Source organism: Polypterus senegalus, chromosome 16, assembly GCF_016835505.1.
Source record: "Polypterus senegalus isolate Bchr_013 chromosome 16, ASM1683550v1, whole genome shotgun sequence".
Lineage (NCBI taxonomy): Eukaryota > Metazoa > Chordata > Cladistia > Polypteriformes > Polypteridae > Polypterus > Polypterus senegalus.
In genome coordinates this window covers 85,117,599-85,139,096 of record NC_053169.1, presented here as the reverse complement: position 1 = coordinate 85,139,096, position 21,498 = coordinate 85,117,599, and the positions used below count along the sequence as shown (strand labels likewise).

The 21,498-nt window shown below is 38.3% G+C and overlaps 1 protein-coding gene across 3 annotated transcripts in view; it reads right to left on the bottom strand.

The window, feature by feature from the left end:
• The window catches only part of LOC120516299 (potassium voltage-gated channel subfamily H member 1-like), a 709,330-nt gene that overhangs the window by 469,185 nt on the left and 218,647 nt on the right, over positions 1–21,498 (bottom strand). The window lies entirely within an intron of this gene.

Here is a 21,498-nt window from a genome sequence, read left to right as displayed (position 1 = left end):
GGACAGATGAGAAGTACAAGTGGGAACTTTTATGTGAATGTCCTTCAAGATGTTAGCTCCTAGAGAAAGTTTGTTTAAGGCAATACTACTCAAATTTCTTAAGTGGTGACATAACGCTGACCGCAAAAGCTCTTTCAGAGAGACAGAGACAGAGACAGAGACAGAGACAGAGACAGAGACAGAGACAGAGACAGAGACAGAGAGAGAGAGAGAGAGATAGATAGATAGATAGATAGATAGATAGATAGATAGATACTGATTTGAGAGACTTTAAAAGAAAAAACAAAAAAATGGATAGTAGAAACAGCTAAAGGCCACAAATGGGACTGAACATCAAAGCAACAAAAAGAAATTGAAGTCAAAAAGCAAGAGCAAAAATTCAATAACTGAAAAGGGCAAAAATAAACTTCTTTAATACAGTGAAACAGGGTTTATCCATCAAACTCATATACCCCGGAAGCGCTGAAGACAATCTTTAAGATGCCGCTCCAATGACAAAACCAATAAGAGTGCCAGTGAGACAGCAAACGTAAAAACTATATATATATATATATATATATATATATATATATATATATATATATAAAAAAAAAGCAACACTCTTTGAGAAAACAAAATTGAGATGTGGTAGAACAAAAACAAAATATGAACATTCTAAATATGCCGGATACACTATTTCTGACAAAATATTCAGGATCCTTAAGTGTCAAAATCCCTATTTGTGTATATGAATTGTCTGGAATTCACTTAGAAAGGACAAATATAATGCAGGAAACTCAGATGATGACAATTGGCCAGAAATGGAAGTTTTGTGGTCATTTTTGTACTGAGTGGCGGAGATGCATGCTAAAAGAATTAAAAGTGGTTCACATTTTCATAAATATCGGCAATTCTTTGATCTGCAAATGAAGCAGCAAATTAACTGTAACTTTTCTGTTTCTCCTGAAATGCCACCTGATGAATTAAATAGAACATAACACATTGTGAAGGCGAGACATCAAAACTGAAATCTTTGAAAATTGCACAATAACAGAACAATATTTGAAAGTGATGGAATGGATCCTTTTACATCTTAAAGTGCCCGGTGTGGGAAGAGTGGCTCTTGATTGTGGTTTGAGCAGCAGATAAGAAGTTTACAATGGTTACACAACCCACATTAGATGCTGACTAACATGCTCTTGCAGAAGACATCTTCTATAAAAAGGGGAATCATGGGAGGATGAGGACGAACTGTCTTCCCCTAATGAAATGTCATTTGAATATTTTTGTAACTATAGTCCCATAATCAGCAAGCCACTAAAACAGTTAGTTACTAAACTGAATAAAACACTTTGGTGTTGTTTCCACAATTTGGGCCACAGCAGACAGTTAAATTGAATAATGCATAATGCAAATGTATAAGCATAACACCATTATGGTAATATGTGACAGTCTGCACTTTTTGACTACAGAAGATCTGACAACATAATGCCAGCCTACACTGATGGATCATCATGTTGAAGTAGAAGGTTTTGCATTGATTACACTATTTAATTAAAGGACTAATAGTGCATGCTTTTTTGCAAAGCTATCAAAAATGTTCTAGTAATCGTATATCTTAGTAGCAGACTATATTACTTGAGCCATAAATTCTCTGATATAATAGTCATTACACCCTACATCGATCTTATGAAAAACTACATGACCTCTATGCAGGACAAAGTGACGTTGGCCTGTTTTCATTATAGTGGCACACATCTTGCTATTGTCCCTTCTTAATTAGATGGAACACCAAAAGTCGGCTACACAATTAGCATCTGTGACTCTCTTTGGAATGTACTGCTCTAGGTTCTTGTTTGAGAAGACTCATCAATCACAGGGAAGTGATATTCTGAGATGCCTCAGTGCTGTAACTTTTATGACATTCGGTCAGTGAACAAAGGCCATAAATCATACATTGGCAAACTTTATAGGCACAGTTTTATACCAATAATCAACCAAATTGTTGGCCTTATATACACCCAAACAAACAATGCCAAATTGTCTTTACCTTCCTTTAAAGACCACTGTGACCACTGCTCTCTTCCCACTTAAGTTCTGCTCTGGAGCATGATCTCTGTTGCCTAGGGTGCTGAAGTAACAAAGCTTGAGTGACCCTTCTACTCTATAGGCTAACACAGTGCCAGAACATAAGCGTGGAAGACCAACAGTAACAGAGTTGTATGTGTGTGCTATATTGAATCTAGCCTTGCTAACAGTCAGCCAGATGCACAAGTAAGACACTGCACATAAAGCAATTCATTCATCTCTCTGAACAAGGGATTTGCCTGATCACCAAAATGCCATGTAGATGTAATTTTTGTGCTAGCAAATGAGAATCGCCAAGTGTGAAACCTCAGAGGATCTAACTGCATTAGAGCCAGCAGTTAGCAAAAAGTCAACAGAGAGAAAAGTATCTGGACAAAGAAAGCCAAAGCAAGTTCAGTGCTCCTCCACAATTGCCAGTGAAAGATCAAATCCACCCGTACCTACTTCAATTCTTAGTGGTTCCTTAACTTATTAAATAAAATAACAGTTCTCAATATATATTGTTGTGCCCCAAATCTTATTCTTTGCATCACCTGTAAAAGCGAAGTATAAATATCCAGTGTGATTGTAATTTACAGAAAAGCAGGCAACTAATCAATGGAAGAAGCATAAGTGGTTCATCAATTTTAATTGTATGCTCCAGTGTAGGTTAGCCTTGGGCTGATTTATAAGTAATACAGTACAGCCACTTATATATATATAAATGTATAATATAAAAATAGGCACGGCTTTAAAAATAGAAGACAAAAAGTATGGAGGAATGCTTTCAGATCCAAGCCCTGGCATGGTTCGTGACCCTTTTCACTTGTTCTCATATGTGACTCTAAAAGCCGATGCCCTGTAGGCTGGAACCGAATCTAGAGAGTTGCTTCTTGCTTGGTGCCTATTGCTCTAGTGCCGACTCCTACCTCCTACATATCTGTACTAGAAAGTTCCATGTTCTTCCTTTGAAAGTGGATTCTTAACGCTGTATAGAGCAAATTAAAACTGCCCAAAAATACATCCCTCAAATATTCAATTCATCTTTTGAGCTTGCATACACAGTATTGTATATTCAGCTAGTGCTCAATATACAAGAACTTAGCAGTCTTTTGAAAATGAACACACTGAAGGCCCATTGCATTAAATGGTTTAGTTGGTACAAGCTTTTACTACATTTAATGCTAATTCAATAAGATTGTTACACTTATCTTTTAAATATACTTCCCCATTTATGAGTAACAGTTCTTTTGTTGAAATTGGTTAAAAATAAAAAACGAGGAAAAAAAAATCTGAATCTGTTTCTCTACTAAAGTTAATGCCGCCAGCCAAATATGTCAGATAGTGTCCTGTCTTAAACTGAACGCCACTCTCTCAGGGCACTTTCACATACCCCAAAGCATTTCTTGAGTCACCCAATAATAACAGTATGTACACATCTAACTGGAAGGAAAAGTAAGTCTCTAGATTAAATCACTAAAATACTTGTTGAATACAAAATCATGGTTCTGCATTTGCTGTAAAGAAATCTTAAAAACTGCTACTCATTTCAAATCATTTGGTTACATAATGCAGCAGTAGTTGAGTTTGCACATTAGCCTTACCTAAAAAAAGCTTTCTATGTACAACAGTGCTCAAATGAATGAGTCCATTTTAAAGTGCTTTAAATGCATGAGTGATATCACTCTTTGACGTTAAAAGCCCTCATTGTCACATAAACTGGTTCACTTTGATATGACAGCTCAATTCTGGCACCTCCACATGGAGGGCACAGCAGTCATGATTATCAGAATTCATGTCTTCAAAGGTAAGCAGTGAAGCAGCGGTTCTGACAGAAAGAAACTGATCATTGGTGTGGTGATCTGGATTTAAAAAGCTGGTGTCGACCTGTCACATATACTGTAAGAACGTAGTTGACAAATGAGAGGCGACCATTCAGTCCATCAGCTAATATCAATATTCTTGGGATATGCATATATAATTCAATATTCATCCAAATTCTTCTTAAAGGTTGTCAAGGTTTCACCTACATGTCTCGGTAGTTTGTTTGAGACTCCCACAATTGTTTATGTAAAGAAGTGCGTTCTGACTTCAGTCCTAAATGCACTTCCCCTTAATTTACAAAGGCTCAAATAAGTAAAAGGAAAATTTTCATTAGCGCATTTGCTTATGTGAAGGCTTGATTTTTGCCTTTCCACTCAACAACTTTCAGCACCCATTTTTATGCCCTGGTGGAAGTACATGTTCACCACAAAAAATAAAATCCAAAGGAAAAGGAAATAATAAATTATTAATACTGCAATGATTAAAAAAATTATTTTTACAATAATCATGGTGCTAGAGAGTAGCAATGCATTGCCTATTAATTAGCACATTCTCTGTACATGTGACAATAATGACCCTATATATCCTAATATCTACAGTTTTATAATTTAACTGCTAATATGCTTTCATTAAAATAGTGAATACTTTCCTTAAATATGATCTTGCCTTATATCTCCAGCTTATCACTTTATAGTCAAAACTGAAAGCTCTTATTTTGCTCGTGGACAAATGCTTAGTGCCTGGCATGTGACAAAGAACTTTATGCTGGCTGGCATTGTTGCAGGTGTGTCTTCAGACTGAGTCGAGCATCTTGCAATTTACACTTCAAAGCAGTGTTTACATTGCCTATTTTGTCAAAGAAGCCCAATTAATGCATCACAGGAACAAATGAAATGGGCCCAGTGGAAAAAAAACATGTAAAAATAAAGACCAGGGGCCTCATGTATAAATGGTGCGTATGCACAGAAATGTTGCGTAAGAACGTTTCCACGTTCAAATCTCGATGTACAAAACCTAAAATTGGCATAAAGCCATGCACATTTCCATGGTACCTCATACCCTGTCATACGCAAGTTCTCCACTAGGTTTTGCAGACTGGCAGCACCCAGCGTCAAAGCAATGCTACTGTTCCTGTATGGTTTATCTTTCCTTTCCAGATCCTCATTACTCACGCAGCTTTATAAATACACTGAAATTAACCCTATATTGTTTATTAGTTTAATGCATCTGATTGTAATTAACCTGTAACAATATAATGGTCCACAGAATGGTAAAACTATTCTAAATACCATAGCTGCTTTAGCGTCGTTACTGTCACAGAACCTTCGTCTTCTTCTTTCAGCTGCTCCAGTTAGGGGTTGCCACAACGGATCATCTTTTTCCATATTACTCTCACTGCACCACTCGGAGCAGCTGATCGGACAGAGAATTATTGGTATACTGCATCAAGTACATACTGCCTCAGCTGTGCTTCCTATTTGAACTGCTTCTCACATGGCAAACACTTCAAAACCTTTACTGTACGGACCTCGCGGTTCAGAAACAGTTTCATCCCAAGAGCTCTAAACACACTCTATCAGTCCATCAACTGCTCCTTGTAGAACCGTTTGTACTTATAAGTACAATTACCTCACTGTAAACTTGCACTATAGTTATATTATTGCACAACCTCAGCCACTTTATAAAGCACATATTTACATATGATGACGAGATCATTTTTAAGATGAAATGCAGCAAAATACAATTATATATTACAGATAAAACTTTAACTTTATTTAAATAATCTATATTGTTACTAATTAAATGACAAGGTTTTGGTGCTCTGTTCACAGATTGTTCTTGCATGCCTCGCATTGTATGCCTCACTGGGACTGGCATGAAGGATAGAATACTTAAACATGTACTACGAAGATATTTCAATGTTCCTTAAAAGTTTTGAAGAATCTGCATTATAAGCTTACAGATGGCTTAACGTCTATTACAGATCTGATTGTGTGGCAATTGGGTATTTGGAGAAAGAAAAGGAAGGACAGGAATTGGAGGTTAGTAAGTTTGAAAGAGACAATACTGCTGCAATAAATTAATTTTATTGAAGGTTGCACACAACCACTGCGCCACCGTGTTCCCATGTTTAATAATGTTCTTTAACTCCTATCCATCATGAAAATGGTATCACGTATACATCTCAGTATTTTAGTTATTCAGAGAGCTGTAATATCATGAATGTAATTGATTCTGTGTCCTGTCGGAGGTAGAGAAAGCTGGTTTAAGAAGCATGTAGTGATTCACACACGGAGCACATAGAAGATCAATTACAAAAAGCATTTAACGTACTACTTTAGTTATGATGGGATTTGAGAAACTAGTAAATTAAATGATTTTAAGATTAAGTTTATGACGTTCTGCTTTAATGACCAAATAAACTACGTGATTAAAGTGGAAATTTCGAGGTTGCCAGATCCTTAACATAATTTATATCTTAAGGATGGCTTAAAAATAGCAAATTTTCCCAAATAAATTGCCCAGTACCCGAGGCAGACAAAAATCACACACCGGAAACAAGGGAATGGTGTCAAAGTGAGAGAGACAGGTACATACAGTATTATCAAGGCCAGGGAGGATGTCAGATGGATGAAAAATATTTTAAAAATGCAGAGGAGGGGGTTGAAAGATAGCCCAAAAAACAGCAATGTTTCAAAAAAAAAAAAAAAAGTAGCCCAAAAATTCAACCTGTGAAAGCCTATTTTTTCCCCTGTGGATGGCAATCATAAATAGCCTAATTGGGCAAGAAAACCACAAACTTGGCAACACTGGATTCATTACAACTGTAAGATTCAAACTCTTAAGTTAACATTAATGGTAAATTCCTATACGTTTTTCTTTAGTTTGAATTTGAATAGAATGCAGCTGTAGATAATTAAATATTCTGTTTACCCCCATAAGCTAATAAGTTAAAGAAGTGTTCTTAATGCTCAGCTATATCAATGTGTGATAACATAATGCTGGCAGATTGTAGTTAGATGTACAGAATAAACATGAACTGTTAAAGAGGCATAAAAGGCATATAGTTTTCAGACTGTTAATTTACAGCTACCATTACAATAGCATTATGCTACATGAGTACAGTCCTAGTGTATGAAATAACATACACACGTGGACAAAATTGTTGGTACCCTTCAGTCAATGAAAAAAAAACTCAAAATGGTCACAGAAATAACTTTAATCTGACAAAAGTAATAATAAATAAAAATTCTATGAAATTTAACCAATGAAAGTCAGACATTGATTTTCAACCATGCTTCAACAGAATTATTTAAAAAAACCTTAAGAAATGTAGCCTAAACCATTAAGCCTTAATTGGAACATCTAATACAGGAACTTCCATTTTCTTTGCAGTATCAATTTGGTCTCTATTTTTGTGTGAATTGTTTGCTTTGAATTTCACTAAACTTTTCAAATGAAGAGACTTGTGCTTTTTTGGAAATGAGTCATACTAATGCTGGAAAGCCTTTCTGGTAGCTGTATTTTGAACTATTTGTGAAAGCACCACAAACGCAGCTACACTAACACTGAAGTATTCTGTGCTTGCTAGGCATTAGTGTGCAATGGAAGAAGCTAACTCTGACTACTCAGGGTCAAGTGAGTGAACCAAGTCCTTAGGGCTCTATAATAAAGCCTTTGTTCTTAGCTGTGTTTTAGCCAGCTATCACAACTGCCTGTTAGCAGCGTGTGGTTTATTTGTGGAGCGATCCTTTAGCGGTAAACACCACAGCAACCAAGCCATAAGTTTTTGTGGCTCCTGAAAGCTGATACTTTAAAACATATACAGCATGTAGCAAAGTTTGCACAAACTTCCAAAAAGACACCGATTCTAGATGGATTATTTTTGGGATCTGTATTCATCATGTCTTATTTATTATTGTAAAGAAGATGAAATGTGCTGATGGCACTGAAATTTTACATCACCTGTTCATCTCAAGACCGTAAACCCCTGCAGAGAGTGGTGAAGGCAACACAGAATATTACTGGCACCCAGCTACCTTCTGTTCAGGGCATTTACAACACTTGCAGCCTTATTTCTCCATTTTGGGTACAGGGCAATTGGCACTCACACCAGTATATTCAGGGGCGGCTTCCACCATGAGTCATTATATATAAAATATTGTAACATAAACACATGCAAATACTTATTGTATATAATTGAACATAAAGTGGGTTCAGAAAGTATTTAAAACACCTTAAATTTCTGCACACTTTTTCTGTTGTAGATTTAACTGTTAATGCTTATATTTTACATTATTACCCATCAATCTACTCTCCATAACCAAAAATACAAAAGTGAACACGTTTTCTGAAAGGTTTACAAATTCATTAAAGAAAAAGAAAAAAAAATCTCCCATCCATATAACAACAATTTATTTCTTGTATAATCCAATATCACACATAGAGTGGCACAATGGGCTTTAACAGGCCCCATTTTTTTGATAGCCCCCAAGCTTTGTCTCACTCAGAAGGCAAAAAAACTACCCCAAAAAACCCTTGTAAGGGGAAAAGAAATGGAAGAAATCTTTGGAAAGGCAATTCAGAAAGACCCCTTTCCAGGTAGGTTGGGTGTGCAATTAGTGTAAAAAATGGGGTAAGTACAACACACAAATTAGAAGTAATCCTCTTCACAGGGCTAGAAGACCAATCTATTAAAGCCAACTCAGAAATACAACAGTAATGCTACAAACCTCAAACTGCAAGAATAGATTATATCATTCACTAAATACAACACAATCACATATAAGAATTCAGACCCTTAATGCAGTACTTCATAAAGCCCCTTTGTCTGCAGTTTCTTCTAGTTAAGTTTCTACAAGGTCTGCACACATGGATTTGAGAAGTCTAACCCATTCTTCCTGGCATAAGCTCTCAAGCTCCTTTAGATTGTATGGGAAGCATTTGAAAACTGTCATCTTCACATCTCTCCACAGCTGTTCTATGGGGTTTAAGTCAGGGCTGCTCAAGGACCTTTGTCTTTGGCTACTCAAGCTTTGGGTCATGCAATCGAGAACAGGTTTTTCTCAAGGTCATCTGTGCATTTAGCTGCATTCATCCTTCCCTCCCACATGCCTTTTACTCAAGATTAGCTTCCACCTAATAACTCTACCATTGTCTGAGTGTGGTCATGGTTGTCCTTCAGACTCATTATCCCATCTTAAAAGATAACTTCTTAAGCTCTTTTAGAGTGACCATTGGGTTCCTCTCACCTACCTGACCAAGAGTCATCTTGCCAGGATATACAAATGTAGGAAGAGTCTTTGTGGTTCCAGACTTTTTCCATTTCAAAATTACTGAGGCCACTACTCTCCTGGGAACATTTAAAGCTTTAGCTTTGGTGTGGCCTTGCCACAATTTGGGACTTCATGACTTGCTTTTGTCCTGGCATGTAATGTGAATTATGAAACTTTACTTACACTGGTGTGTGAATTTCTACATTAAATTATGCCCTATCAATTTACTTGAGCCAATCAAGCTCTAGACACATCAGAGAAAATGAAAGCAAATAGGATGCACCCATATAAGTGAGAGATTTCAGTTTTTTATCTCCATCCATCCATCCTCTTCCGCTTATCCGAGGTCGGGTCGTGGGGGCAGCAGCTTAAGCAGAGAGGCCCAGACTTCCCTCTCCCCGGCCACCACTTCTACCTCTTCCGGGAGAATCCCAAGGTGTTCCCAGGCCAGCCGGGAGACATAGTCCCTCCAGCATGTCCTGGGTCTTCCCCAGGGCCTCCTCCCGGTTGGACGTGCCCGGAACACCTCACCAGGGAGGCGTCGAGGTGGCATCCTGATCAGATGCTCGAGCCACCTCATCTGACACCTCTCGATGCGGAGGAGCAGCGGCTCTACTCTGAGCCCCTCCTGGATGACTGAGCTTCTCACCCTATCTTTAAGGGAAAGCCCAGACACCCTGCGGAGGAAACTCATTTCAGCCGCTTGTATTTGCGATCTTGTTCTTTCGGTCACTACCCATAGCTCATGACCATAGGTGAGGGTAGGAACGTAGATCGACTGGTAAATTGAGAGCTTTGCCTTACGGCTCAGCTCTTTTTTCACCACGACAGACCAATGCAGAGCCAGCATCACTGTGGATGCCGCACCGATCCGCCTGTCGATCTCACAGTCCATTCTTCCTTCACTCGTGAACAAGACCCCGAGATACTTGAACTCCTCCACTTGGGGCAGGATCTCTCCCCCAACCCTGAGAGGGCACTCCACCCTTTTCCGGCTGAGGACCATGGTCTCGGACTTGGAAGTGCTGATTCTCATCCCAGCCGCTTCACACTCAGCTGCGAATCGATCGAGAGAGAGCTGAAGATCACGGCCTGATGAAGCAAACAGGACATCATCTGCAAAAAGCAGTGACCCAATCCTGAGTCCACCAAACCGGACCCCTTCAACACCCTGTCTGCGCCTAGAAATTCTGTCCATAAAAGTTATGAACAGAATCAGTGACAAAGGGCAACCCTGGCGGAGTCCAACTCTCACTGGAAACGGGCTCGACTTACTGCCGGCAATGCGGACTAAGCTCTGACACCGGTTGTACAGGGACCGAACAGCTCTTATCAGGGGGTCCGGTACCCCATACTCCCGGAGCACCCCCCACAGGATTCCCCGAGGGACACAGTCAAACGCCTTTTCCAAGTCCACAAAACACATGTGTTTTTCATCTATTATATAATAAAATGCTAAGGTCTGTATGTATGTATGTCCGGTCCCACAAGGAAATCTGATTGACCAGTTTGACTTTGGTGACACAATTGAAAGAAGAAGTATGAGGAGGACAAAGACATAGGAGACACACAGAGAGTCACCAAATACAGGAAGTATAAAAGCAAACAGGAGGTGGGCAAGGTGTCACAAAAATAAGAGTGAGAGAAGAAAGCTTTACAGTAACATGTTCCAGAGGGAGAACCGTGAAAGAGATACATATACACGAGGAATCCGAGGAAAGGTGCCGGAAGTACACAGAAGGCACCAGACATCAATTACTTTTAAAATAATTCTATCACCTGCTTTCGACAGGTAATGTGGCTAGTTTTTAATAATTTTGCAGACCTTTTTGATAACATGTTTTCACTTTGTCATTACGGGTTATTGAGGGTAGATTGATAACCAAATTGCAAATTTGTCAATTTAAAATGATCTCTACAAGACAATAAAGTGTACAGAAAGTGAAGGAGTCTGAATATTTTCTGAATTAACTCTGTGCTTAGTTCCTGCCTTCAGCATTGTGCTGCCAGGACAGACTCCACTGCTTGCACTGCTTGAGGTGGTTTGTAATGAAGGGATTGACATATATAACCTCTAGTATTCATCGTAATCTCATTCTAGTACTTCATATGCAGTTTCACTTGGTTGTTAATTCACACATCTAGTTCCAATTCAGATTTTTAAAGATGTACTGTAAACCTAATGTAATGGTATACCACTGGGTAAGTAATCGGTTCACTACTGTATAATGAAGGCATAAAGAAGCTCAGCCGCGTTTGGCCTTCTGGACACATGTATTACTTTTTAGCATTATTGTTCTTCCTAGAATTATGTCTAATTCCTAAATGTGGCCCGTATGTCATTAACAGGTCCATGCATGTCTTAGGGACTTAGCATGATTTTTATATAATAGGTCAAAGAAGGCTTGCGAACAGTAAGACAGTTTGCTGGCCAGCTATAAAGCAAAACTCTCAGCCCCCACTGCTCAGAGCTGTTTCTTGTCTTTGTCAAAGGTAACACACGGGTCATATTAGAAATTAAAATTGTGTTTCATTTCAGCAGGTGCTGTCCTCACGTTTCCATTTTTAATTGCTAGTACAATACATATTGCCAACTGTCTTCTTGGGGTCTAGCTGCGACTCTCTGCCTAATCACAGAGCACAAAGATTCTGTCACACTGTTACTATGGCAACTTCTTTCTTTAAATCCGAACATTCCAAGAGTCTGGATGTTGAACTTTTTTGTATGCTGATTTCCATATGACTCATGATGCTTCAGTTGTGGGACGACATTCGTAGAGAAAAGAGAAAGAAAAAAAAAATTTGAAGTGCTGTGAAGGAAGCCCCATTTAACCCCTCTCATGCTGTGACACAAATTCTGCAGTTCTAAAATACCACATAGATTAGGGCTGCACTTTTAAATTTGAAATGTGGTGAAGTGTGGCTTATTCTTACAGAAATAAATGGCCAGTGTAATACAGCTTTCTGTGTAAGCCCTTATTAATGTGGGGAAACCCTGCTACAAATCTGTCTAGAAATGGGGGTCATGGCCAAAGGGGGAAGAAAGATCTAGAAAGGTTAAAGTGAAGTACAATGTCAGAGAGAAATGAAAGGAAAACTGGGATTCTGTACTTTGGTGAGGGGACAGCCACAACATGGTCTGGCACTCCAACTCTGGGTGAGCGGACAGTTCAGCATCACAGTCTCCTAAGAAATGAAACTGGTTACCTGCTATCTGTGGCACCACAAAGTTACAAGTCATTCTTCACATCTCTTTTGCATTCTCAGCCCTTATAAATCATGATATTATGCACCATTAGTATTGTGTTTGGATTCTGCTTTTCTGTCTGAAACAATTGCCCAGAAATCCTTCATATAATGCACCTTTGCAAACTGCTAAAACAGAATCAATTACATTCCTTACTGAACTCACTTCAGTCAAGTCCAGAGTCATGATGAGTATGAACCAACCTCAGCAGCATCGGGCACAAGGCAGAAACTAACCTGGAAAGCACACACACCCAGCTAATGTAGTGTCACCCATTAATTCATAACATCTGAAATCTTTAATTGTCTCACATCGGTTGGGCCCCTCCATTTCCAGTTATTTTAAATGCCTTAACTACAGCACTTCATTAAGTTGGTCAGGGTTTTGCGAGAGGCTGCCTCAAAATGGTTTCTATGAAACTTTCCTCAATGAGCTGCATTTCAGAACTCAACTCACTTGCCAAATTGAATTTTATTTCCAGGAAACTCTCATGTTCCTCAAAAAGTAGAATTTAAAAAAAATTGATAAATAATGGTCAAAATAAGATTACCATCAAATAAGAGTGGAATACTCAAAGCTAGTTGTAATACACACATCCTGTATGCTTGGCATTCCAATACTTTGTTATGCAAGACGTTTATTCACTCACCACACAAGAACATTTACTTATTAACTTGATTTACTTTATATAAACTGTATTTTTAACAGTCCATATGTTTTTCACCACCTCTTAATTGCTGCTTGGTCATTGGCTGCTTGTGAAATATTACATTGTACGGCAGTGTCAGACACTTGCAAGTACGGGGTACTCTCAGGGCTCTGTAAAGACTGTTATGCATACTCCTGCTTGACAGAGGTTGCGATTGCCGACTGCCTTCTCCTTTTCCAACCGTACATTTAACAAAGGACAGCTGGAAGAACAAGGATGTCACTTCCTCTGTGACACCTCTGCCATTACATTATAAATGGATCACCCTGGAAGTTGGCATTGTGTTGAGAACCCACAACAATATGAGACATTGATCCACAGAAGACGCAATTGTTATAACTGACTGACCCCGTCGGTCTAATTTATTCACCTTTGGAGCAACCGATTTTGTTTTTTTTTTTCCCTTTCCATTATTAAATGGGTATTCATGGGGACTTTCCAAATCTTTATCTTGTTCTGCGTCTTTTGATAGGCATCTTTAATAAAAATATCGTTAGACAGACAAGAAGGAACAGGACACTTGTTAGTATTAAGGACACAGACCATGAATAAGTGGAATTATAATCATCAAGTATATATGACATGGCCCTACAAGGAATGATTAAAAAATATCATGTAGGCCTACTACGATGGGCAGAATCAATAGTATAACTGACAGTCTAATAACTTGTCAAAGGAGTAATAATGATGTAGGGATCCTTGTAGCAACAGCGACCAAAATGTTGTGTGCCTCCTAATTTTTTCAAAGCTTTGCAAGGCTGACTGTCTATGTCTCCAAACACACAGGAAGAGATCAGCGAAGCAGTTTATTTCTCAGCAGCACTGGGTACAAGACAGGCATCAATCTTTGATGGTATACCAATGCCTCTCAAACCTGGCCAGAGCAAAGTCGAATCCCTTGCACCATATAAAACTGTTTAAGCACATATTCCCTCCTATAGCAATCTTCATCGATATATCTATTCTAATCTTTATTTAATATATTGTAGATGTTTTTGTGTCTTGTTGGACTCACACCCAACAGAGTCCCAGGTTTAATTACAGTCCTTTTTTTTTTTTTTAAACACACAGTACCTTAATTTACATAAAAAACACTACTGCAGTACCACAAGCAAGAAATTCTGAAGTCTTTCATTCTCCTTCCATTCCCCCTGGTGAGCTTGGTCTTCTGGCCCCCAGGTAAAGTAGAGTGGCTTCTTTTAAACCAGACCCAGAAGTACTCCTGGTAGCAGGGCATAGCCCTGTAGAGGCACTTCCGGGTCAAGCACAAGTCTGCAGGAGTAACGGCACCCAATGCTCTCTCTGACCTCCACATATTTAGGACTTGGAATATTATAAACCCTAGATGGTGTACTACGATTCAGGAATACTTCACGTTAAATAGTGCAACACTTAATCTTCATAAGCCGTATATATTGCAATATGCTGAAGGGCATCTATTAGACTGTGATTTTATTTTCAAAATCTCATCAAAAATTAGGATTATAGTTAAAACCTGTAATGACCTGTCCAAATAGTATCTCACAATAACCAGAATTTAAACTGCAGATTTTGAAATTTGTTACAGAGAAAAAAGAAAGGGAAAAAGGTAAACATGACATTCACAATATAGAAAATGTAATCTTATAAAACAACAGCAGCAAATACACCCCCACACTGGTGTACAACTGGAAGGTATCCCATCCTGTCTGTAAGAAATGTCAAAATTACATACATAGCAAAATTAAAGTGGATTATATAAACTTAGACATGATTTACATCAATCTCAAAACATATGATATAGAAGTTTTGGTTAGTATTTTGACATTAATTGAACCAACGTCTAGTCAAACATTTCTTGTTGTCAGAGTTTTGGGGTTGGGCAGGCAGGCAGTTGCAAGAGATGCAGAAACATAATATACTTCCTAAATGACCATATAACCTCCGTCTCCTGAGACATTTGAGGATATCTCCCATTTCTCCTTCTGTTCTCATTGCCATCTACAGCTGCATCACATCCTAGTGCTGCACCCACTCAGCTCAAAAAGGTAAAACATTGCAGAGTGAAGGCCGGGCAGAATATTTAATGCCACACATCTAAAATTCTAAGGAAGCACTATGGCACAGTGGTAGCACTGCTCTCGTGCTGTATGGAGACCAGGGTTCACATCTGCGTCCTCCCTGTGTGTAGTTTGCAATTTTGCAAGTTTCACCCAAGTGCCCAGGCTTCCTCCTACTTTCCAAAGACAAGGCAGATTAGGTGAACTAGCAGAGCTAAATTGGCCCAAGTGTGTGTCTGGTATGTGCATGCACTTGCCCTGTCCAGGGTTTGTTCCTGCCTTACGTGCTATGTTATCTGGGACAGGTTCTGGCACCACCTCACTACAAACGAGCTTGATCAACTGAATCCTCACCTCTTGTTTTATCAAAATTTCTTATGTTCTCTTGCCTTTCAAAAAAAGGCAGTCATTGAGACACAGAGTTGTTCACACCAACATGCTCACCGGTTTGGATAATCTATATATATATATATATATAATTCACTAAGGCAAGACACCCATGGAAAGCACGCCGGAAGAGGTGTGGATTCACTAGGCCGCCGACAAGTAAGACACCTATGGCGCACGCAGAAAAGAGCCACACCCACCAACTCCTAGACCATTGGATAAGACGACAACTCGCAGAGCCACGCCCACCAACTCGGACGCGACGACACAGAAAAAACAGCGTCATTTATATTCGTCTGTCGTAGAGGCCACATGCACCTCCGAGCCACGTTGACTGTTCATAGAGGCATGTTTCTCGCGGAGGTGAATCGCCATATGCAGAAAACGGTTAAACGGTTCGCGAGGGGTATCCCATGGGATCCTTAAAACAATCCTTTACAACTGAGGTTAAAACACAATGAAGTAAGCAGTCTTTAAAAACTGAGTTTTCAGACATCCCCCTCCCACCTCGCTACTACTGTGGTCGGGTATCTTGGTGGATTATATATAGAAAAACAGCCAAAACCGCACAGAGCAATGAGACGTCTACGTGAGTCACAGGTGCATCTGGACTGTGTAAAGACGACAACGACTCAAGTGATGAGTTGGAGGTGGGCACATGAGCGGGCAGTACATACTGAACGAGAAATCAGAATGACTAGCATGACGGAGGGAGCTGAAAGGACATCCTTCTCCTCTCCTCCTGTTCCACACTGAGCGCCGTGCACCCCCATCCCTCCATCTGGCAGAAGAAGGTACGATGACGATCCGCCAGTTTTCAGTCACGGAACCAACGGTGTGTTGGTTCGTTCCGTGCATTGTTACAATGTTGCTTTTCTTGCTGATTTATTACATTACCGATTTTTCAAATGTTAATTTTCTCCCTGTGCTTAAAAATCATTAAAAAACCGGCCTGATTATGCGGCATATGGTACGCCGCGAGTTGGCTAGTTTTAATTAATCCCACTCTGCTCCTGAAGTCTTACATATTATTTCAAATTACCCTACGTTTATCCTTTTCATATATATATTCTATATTATTTCATATTAACCTGTGCTTATGTTTTCACGTCTTTGTTGTTCTAATCTCAGTTCTGCAAATCCACTTTCCACTAAATCACAACTGTCACTCTCCAATATTTAAACATATCACTAGAGTTCAATTTCAGTTACAAAAAGATGTATCTGCTATATTTATCTCTACTCCATTTTACAACTATGCTCCCAATCTGCTCTGATTTTTCAGAGACTGCAAGGCATTCTTCTGTTGCTAAGAAGACTCTGATAAGATGTGGACAATGAAGCTACAAGAACCAGCAAAAAAAGAGAGCAAGAGTACAAGGCAAAACTAGAAAGCATGATGACTTATTCAGTCAGGAGAATACTGTACCTTTGACTACTATATGGTGAAGATAAAGAGCAGCTCAAATTTGACACACAAGGCCTTAACAACAGCATACCAACCCATCACTAGGATCATACAACTACAATACCATTCTTGAAATATCTGCCTTTTTCTGAAACTGTAGAAATAAATGCAGGTTTGATCCTAGGTTCAGAAGTGTCATCTGTGGAATTTTCATTTTTGGACAGAAGAACAAGGACAGCTCAAAGGCTGACTAGTAATTCTAAACTGCCCTGGTGTAAGACTGTGTGTACCCCACAGAAGACCTCAACATAATGTAAGTAAATATCTGTAGGACAGCACTGCATGAATTATTAAGATAAAACCTGAAGAAGAATCCACTTACATTAAGGTATGCTGAATTATGTGTCACACCACATTAATGAAGAAAAAAAACACAATATTAAAATTCACTTTCAAATGCATATTAAAATTTCATAATACCCTGTGCTTGAGAAATAATGTGCAGAATGAATAAGCACTGTCTCTGGTAGAATGACTCTCAAGTCACCCATAACTGATAGCCCTTGCAGAACAACATTTGCAGAACACAAATTAGGTTTTGTAACCGTGGATGCATGAGTCATAACAGACAGGTCTCAGATACTTTGATTTTTTTATTTTGTTTTGTTTTTATGCAAATCAGAAGACTGAGGTAAATACTTTTGAGGAAGTTGACTTACCCCTCTATTTATCCTGCTCAAAAGAGCACATAATCCCCTTTCCCAATAAGAATACTTAACACTGATCAATTCCTCATCTAAATCACAAATTAAGTCATCCTGCTCTCTTTCCCATTGTACAGATACTTTGTAATTAGTGTTTAATTACTCGTATTTAGGAGTGTGCCTGATATACGTATAATGTCTTCAGCAGTCATTTGCCTATGTACAGTGACACCTTGGGAGGACAATTGAAATGTAACATAATAGACTGCTGATGACGTTTATTACCAGAAACATTTCAGCTGTGTAAACAAAGTAAAAAAGAATGATAACTAAATAAACTAATAACTCAACAAAATAATTAGTACACAGATAAAATACATATGTTTTATGTTAGGAATCACAGACTAAACATTTTCTCATTTCAGTAATACTTATTAGACCCACCACTTTATCTCTCTAGAATATAATAAAAGAGAAACAAAAGAAGTAAAGTCCAATTGAAAGGTTTTGTAGTTCCACAGTTAAAAACATTCTGTAAGTGTCAGATCTGTGGTACCTTAGTCACTTTTTTTAAATTATTATATTGCCTTTAAAAGGTTTTAATGCAATCCATTCATAGTGGAAGTGAAATAAATTGACAGAGAAGCAGACAGATAAACGGGGACAACCAAAACAGGCAGATCTCACTAAAGTAAGTCGAAAAGGTGAAAAGCATCAAAATGTAAACCTACAGAAGAAACCTACCCAACTTGAAACTATAATCCTACAGTAAAATTTAATTTTAAAAGCCTTTCTGCCTTTGATATTCTATGTCATTCCTCTGATGTCTGGCCAAAGTTCATGTGTACCACCATCTTTTATAATGGTAACATCACGTTCTGAATTCTGAATTCTGAACACTATGGTGGCACAAATGAGAAAGCTATAGAAAGAAAAAGCTCTGAAAGTGTCATGACATTAAAGAGCCAGTAATAAAAATAGACAATATTAATATTAATAATAACCTCATCAAAATGTAAAGGAACAAAACAATAACTTAAATAACTTGAGTTCCTAACAGAATCCACTCCAGATCAGTAAGGCACACAGTGCTTATCTTCAATTATCTATTTAAATATCAAAGAAAGAGACATTAAAAATTAAGAATAATATTTAAGTATTAATCTCAGAGATACCAATATATGTAATCTTATAAAAATGTAAATCTTATAAAATGGGTTACCAACGGTTCAGCATGTACAGTGAATTAATCTTTCTATTTTTGTACTATAATCTATATCTACTATCACAGGCATACACATGGGAAACAGTTTAAGGGCATAAGTGATTGTAATTCTCTGCTCAGACATAAGGTGGCACTGCATAATAATGATCTCAATGCTCTTCCCTGTGCAGAAAGGAAGAATGACACCATCTCATCTCTGACATCATTTACGGGACCCATCCACCTTGGCCCACCTCTTCGTCCCAGAATGCCTCATAAACCTAGGACCTGCCATCTTACTCTGTCTGCCAGATACAGAAGTCAGAAGGACTTATTTTTGTGTTAACAAGTTTATTTTATTTTTTTTTTTTTGTAATTCGACGTTTTGTATACAGGGCTGGCTGCAAGGTGCCTCAAAATATTCTTTGCCCTGTTCTTTTTACAATATAAAATGGTAAGGGTTGCACCTGTCTGTCACCTTACTTACATACCACTGTGGCTAGAACCTTGATCTTTGTCTTAATTAAAAGCTTATGACATAATATTCTCTGATGAAGCAAAAAATGTAGCTAGCAGCAACCTGCGCAAAGTTATCTGGGTTTGTGTCTTTGTTATAGCAAACTGTATAGGCACACTAATTGAGAAAGAAAAGGAACAGCGGCAACATCTGCTAAGCATGAAGAAAATGTCGGTAGCCAATTGCATGATTTGAAGAAGAAGAAGAGTGACAGCTCCTGCCTCCACTGCGCATAAAGAACATATGGCGCGGAAACCTGCTGGTACTTGCAAACAACTCGGGCTGGAACCTTGAACTTGGGAGGACCAGTGGCCCACGTGTTTCCTGGTTAGGTTAGAAATTGGAAGTGCTACCTATATAATAAATTCAGCGTTCACTAAGCAGTACTATCCAATCAATTTCACTGCAGATTCTCCTGTTTAGAATTTAGGATTGATGTGATTCCTATACAGTCTAACATATAAGCAAAAATTTTATTCCATTAGGGCCTAAACTGAGGACAGTTACAAAACATGTCATCTAGGGAAGCAGGTGTATGAAAAACACATATAAGACATATTTTGGGTAGTCTGAGTCAAAAGAAATTTGTGCAACGTACAATTTTAAGTCGATTTATCCTAAATCAATGCTAGACGTGGTCTATTTTATTGAGGACTGACCCCCATGTACACCATGAAAATGTAACTAAAGGGTCCTGTTCCTGGCTGTCTTAGATTACCTAGAGGTTTGTTCCTTTAAATAATGTTATGCTTTGGAAATATGACCTGTATCTAAATTAAAACAGGAATTATTTTCTATAGTAAATGGCAGGGAAATTTGGAAAAAAGATCCAGGGTTTAATGAAGTGGTCTTCATCTTAAACACACATCCACACTTCAGGTGTTTAATGTCCTTAAAAAGTAGTTTTCTGGATACATTAAAAACAATCAACTGTGAAGTTGTTTCATGTGCATCTGAAGTCAGATGAGCAAGTAGCAGAAGCTACAACTTCATTAAAAAAATAAATAAAAAAAAACAATCAAGTAGTTGGTAAAGCAGGAAGAATGAACAAGGACACTGGAACAAGGCATAATTGTAAGACCAGAGTATTAATGATGCCAAGAACAGGCTATTCGGTTGAACACAGCTCATCAAGTGCTATTCACTTGATTTCAATATAGTGTCAAGCCTTAAGCTGAAGATTGTGATCAATAAATCAAGCAAAGAATGCTGAAAATAAAAGCTCAGATATGTAGAGAGATCATCACTACAAAAGATCAAAACCAAACACAAATATTGAGTAAGGAAAGTAAAACAGACCTTGTGTACACAGTACACGTTTTTAATTTAAATAGGCAATGACTACTCTTGCAAAGCAACTAAGAGATACTAAACACTGGAAAAGACACATAGTCAAGGACAAGGCAGCATTAAAGCAGGAACATTGACTTTACAGCACACTTGGTTCCCCAGAAAATGAGAATCACTCATCCCATATGAGTTATTATCCTTAGAATAATCACAGCCTAGAGAAGAAACTGCCCAGATCTAAACAAAAAATGTCTTAATTTAAACTGTCACATGACAGACAATCCATGTGGAGTAGGTTTTCAACTCAGGAGTCTTTTAATCATGGATTAATTGGCATGGCTTATTGAACTTGTGGCTAAACTAAACTTGGTTCCCACTTTGTGGTCAAGCTGTCCTGTCCAGAGCTGATTAATGCCAAAATACACACCAACACCCCATGAGACAGTGCTGAATAAACTGCATTCAGAAAACAGACAAATAGAAAGTGTTCCTTCATTAAAATGTATATATTACTACAATACAGAATATTAATTGGCCCTACTGGCCGGCTTAGTGACAAAGAGTTATCAAAAAACCAACAGATCGGTTGCCCTGCTGTAACAGAGAAATTTATTGCCATCAGCTTTTTCTTCTAATACTTAGAGAGCAAAAGGCAACTTCTGACATCATCCAGCTTCCACATTTTTCAAATCCAAACACAAGGAAAATACTTTGAACTCCAGCCCTAAGGATTTTTGAATAAATGAACTTAATCTAAATCTTTAGAGTAAACCACACCAACCTAAATCCTCTCCTATCTAAAGTGTTACAAGTCAGTTGTCTATTTAAGCACTAATGCCAATTTCAG